The 4,317-nt window shown below is 44.2% G+C and overlaps 1 pseudogene; it reads right to left on the bottom strand.

The window, feature by feature from the left end:
• Positions 1–3,526: 3,526 nt before the first annotated feature.
• LOC140722343 (U2 spliceosomal RNA) lies at positions 3,527–3,699 on the bottom strand (annotated as a pseudogene).
• Between the last annotated feature and the right edge of the window lie 618 nt (positions 3,700–4,317).

Here is a 4,317-nt window from a genome sequence, read left to right on the forward strand (position 1 = left end):
TCATCCCTCAGAAACTGATTGGAAAGCTGAGCATATTGGGCCTGAGCACCTCCCTTTGCAACTGGATCCTAGACTTTCAGACTGGGAGACCTCAGTAAATCTGAATTGGGAGCAGCATCTCCAACACCATCACACTGAGCACGGGGGCTCCCCAGGGCTGTGTGCTCAGTCCACTGCTGTTCGCTCTGCTGACCCATGATTGTGCTGCAACTCACAGCTCGAACCACATCATCAAGTTCGCCAATGACACAACCATGGTGGGTCTCATCAGCAAGAATGACGAGTCAGCTTACAGAGAGGAGGTGCAGCGGCTAACGGACTGGTGCAGTCACACAAAACCCGTCTCTGAATGTGAACAAAACAAAAGCGATGGTTGTTGACTTCAGGAGAGCACAGAGCGACCACTCTCCGCCGAATATTGATGGCTCCTCCGTTGAGGTCGTTAAGAGCACCAAATTTCTTGGTGTTCACCTGGCAGAGAATCTCACCTGGTCCCTCAACACCAGCTCCATAGCAAAGAAAGCCCAGCAGCGTCTCTACTTTCTGAGAAGTCTGAGAAAGGTCAATTTCCCACCCCCATCCTCATCATATTCTACAGAGGTTGTATTGGAAGCATCCTGAGCAGCTGCATCACTGCCTGGTTCGGATATTGCATGATCTAGGATCGCAAGATCCTACAGCGGATAGTGACGTCATCTGAGAAGATCATCGGGGTCTCACTTCCCGCCATTACAGACATTTACATCACACGCTGCATCCGCAAAGCAAACAGTATTATGAAGGACCCCACGCACCCCTCATACAAACTCTTCTCCCTCCTGCCGTCCGGGAAAAGGCACCGAAGCATTCGGGCTCTCGCGGCTAGACTTTGTAACAGTTTCTTCCCCCAGGCTATCAGACTCCTCAATCCCAGGGTCTAGAATGCCATCTACATAATTTATTATTATATTGTAATTTGTCCTCTACTGTGCCTATTGTCTTATTTATTAATTTGTGTCCTGCTCTGCACAGTTAATGAATGCACGTATGATGCCTAATGATAAGGTTAAACGTGCTTGGGAAATGGAACTTCAACATTCACTTTCAGATGATCAATGGAGTAAAATTTTTTATCTAGTTAATAATTCATCTGTCTGCGCACGTCACTCCCCAATTACATCCAAGATGGCGGCGCGACGCAGCTTGCAACGGCCACTCCTGAGCTGATTGTCTGTTATTTGTGAAGCGGGGTGCCGTGCGCAATCATAATCGGATGAAAAACGGACGTGGGAGCATGGAGGAACATCTGGAAATCTCCAGGAAGACCTTCTTCGTTGCTGCTGCTGCTGCTGCGAGGTCCGGGTCTCTGCTGGGAAGAACAGACCCCCAGTCCTCGGGGTCGCGTTGCCGATGGCCGTTGGTGGGGGCATTTTAATACGCTCGGCAGAGGATGGTGCTCGGAGAAGCTGTGCCGGAAGGGATGGTCGGAGGCTCAGAGGTTCGACAGACTCGGAGTCCGCTGCGGTCAGGCCGTTTTCAGTGTGTGCTGTGTCTGCGAGGCTGAGTCTGGCGGCACCGTGGAAGTTCATAGCGGGAGTATTCCATTCTGCCGCCTGCGGAGGATGACGAGTCTATCGGGGACCCTGAAGACTTGTGGAAACTGTGTGGTGGTTTCTTTTGAACTTATAATCTTTTAACATCTTTGGACTATTTTTCCTGTGCCTATGCTAATTTTTTTTATCAATTATGCTATTGTTTGCACTGTTGTAACTATATGGTTTTGTGCAGGTCTTGTAGCTTTAGTTTTTGGTCTTGTTTTGTCTGGTGGAATTGGAGCTCCTTTCTGGGGAACTCGCTAAGATGGTAGCACGATATTAATACGCAGCAGCCTCTCCGGACTCTGGATTGGGGATTGCCAAATGTTATCTGGATTTTCTGATATAGTCTGTTTTGTCGTGTGCTTTTGTGATATCCTTCTGGAGGAACGTTGTCTCATTTTTTAACTGCATTGCATTTGTGGTTTCTAGATGACAATAAATTGAATCTGAATCTGAATCAGAATTCAGTTTAAGATAGTACACAGGGCGCATATGTCAAAAGATAAACTAGCACATAGTGTTTCTAATATAAGCCCCAACTGTGCCAGATGCAACGCTGAGGTGGCTACTCTAACTCATATGTTTTGATCCTGTGCAAAGTTAAACAATTTTTGGAGAGATGTTTTTAGAACGTTATCAAAAGTCATAGGTGTGGATTTACAATTCATATATGGCAATCTTTGGGATTATTCTAGAGGAAACAGGAAGTGTTCCTGGTTCCGCTCAACATGGGATAGCCTTTTCAACTTTACTGGCTAGGAGAGCTATCTTGTCATACTGGAAAGATTCTAATCCACCCACTGTTTTTCAATGGCTCTCCTCCAATATGTCCTGTTTAAGTTTGGAGAAAATTAGAAGCCGGACGTTTGACACATCTTTTAATTTTGAGCAAACCTGATGACATTTTATTCAATATTTTCATATGATTTTTTTCTCTTTTTTATTTGTTTTTAGGTATTTTTTTCCCTTTCTGTTCCTCTTTATCCACAAAGGTTCAGAACTGACCAGGAGGATGTTTTCTTTTTTTCTTTTCTAATTTTATCCTCAAATGGACTGCCCAATCTCTTTTTTTTGTTTTAGGTTAGTTTAGTGTTTTTTATTATAAAAATTTCTAGTCTTTTTTCTATGATTTGCCAATAGGAGTTGTGGTATCTTGTTTATACACAATAGCCTAATATTACATTTATATGACTTTGACCATATATATCCCTTTTGTTGTTTGTACGTTTTTTGCATTATGTGTTTACTATAACTTCTCCTCTGATTTGTATCTTTTTTTTGTTTAAAAATCAGTAAAAAATGATTGAAAATGAAATGAAAATGGAAAAGGCACCGAAGCATTCAGGCTGTCACGACCAGACTTTGTAACAGCTTCTTCCCCCAAGTCATCAGACTCCTCAATTCCCAGGGTCTATATTGACATCTACATAATTTATTATTATATTGTAATTTGTCCTCTACTGTGCTTAATGTCTTGTTTATTAATTATTGTACTGCCCTGCACTGTTTTGTGCACTTTATGTAGCCCTGTGCAGGTCTGTACTCCAGTGTAGTTTTGTGTTGTTTCATGTAGTATCATCGTCCTGGAGGAACGTTGCTTCGTTTTTACTGTGTACTGTACCAGCAATTTATGGTCGAAAAGCGACTTGACTTGATAGAACTGAGAAGATTCAAACAGCAGGAGGGTCAGATAAAACAATTAAAATACTCAACGGGACAACACAGACCATTGGTTCACAGCAAGCAGAAATGCTTACACCACACACGCTCTTCCTTGTTCAGCTGAAGCTATTCTGTACATAAACAATATTTTACCAACGCAAGCCAGTGTCTTCATTAAGAACAAACAGCGATAAGAGGCCTGTACGAGGAAGAAACAGGAAAAAAAAGCCTTTTAATGCGTACGGACAATGAATTCTACTCTTCATTTGTTGTTTAATCTCCCTGAGGGGAGGTGCACTGTTCCCGGAGGCACTGCAATACCGGGTCGATACGCGTAACGGATGGAGCAAGCCCATATTCCATCTCCCTGTTCCAAATATCAATTTAATATTTGGTCCCTAGATAAGGGACGTATCAGATATTAAACTGATAACAGATTTTTAAACAAAAATAAAATTATGTACAATAAACCATTCAATGTCTCTCAGTCTTTTACAAATGTTTCCATTACGGTCTTTACATTTCCACATTTCGAGCCACCCACGTGGCACTCTGTGGTTTCATATTTACATTCCATTGTTGAGGGATATACTCCCTACCACCCTACCACTCAACTCCCGCAGGAGAAGTACCCTAAACTGTGGTCCTTCCCTACCGGGTCCTTGCAGTGGCTGCACCAAGTTTCCATGCGTCTCTCAGCAGGTACTCCTGCAGCCGAGAATGTGCCAGTCGCCAGAATTCTCCCACGGACATCTCCATGTGCTGGTAGACCATCAAGTTCCGGCCCGACCAAAGAGTGTCTTTCACCGAGTTGATGATCTGCCAGCAGCACCGAATGTTGGTCATTGTATGTGTCCCCGGGAAAAGCCCGTAGATCAGAATGACCTCTGTTATGCAGCTGCTGGGAATGAATCTTGACATTGTCCCTTCCATCCTCCTCCACACCTTCTCGGCGAACTCACAGTGTGCAAAGACGTAGTCACTGACTCCTCCTCAGTGCAGTCCTCCCGTGGGCAGTGGGATGTGGAGACGACGTCCCGGGCGTACAGGAGGGATCTGACTGGGAGTGCCCCTCTCA

Source organism: Hemitrygon akajei, chromosome 2, assembly GCF_048418815.1.
Source record: "Hemitrygon akajei chromosome 2, sHemAka1.3, whole genome shotgun sequence".
NCBI classification, from domain to species: domain Eukaryota; kingdom Metazoa; phylum Chordata; class Chondrichthyes; order Myliobatiformes; family Dasyatidae; genus Hemitrygon; species Hemitrygon akajei.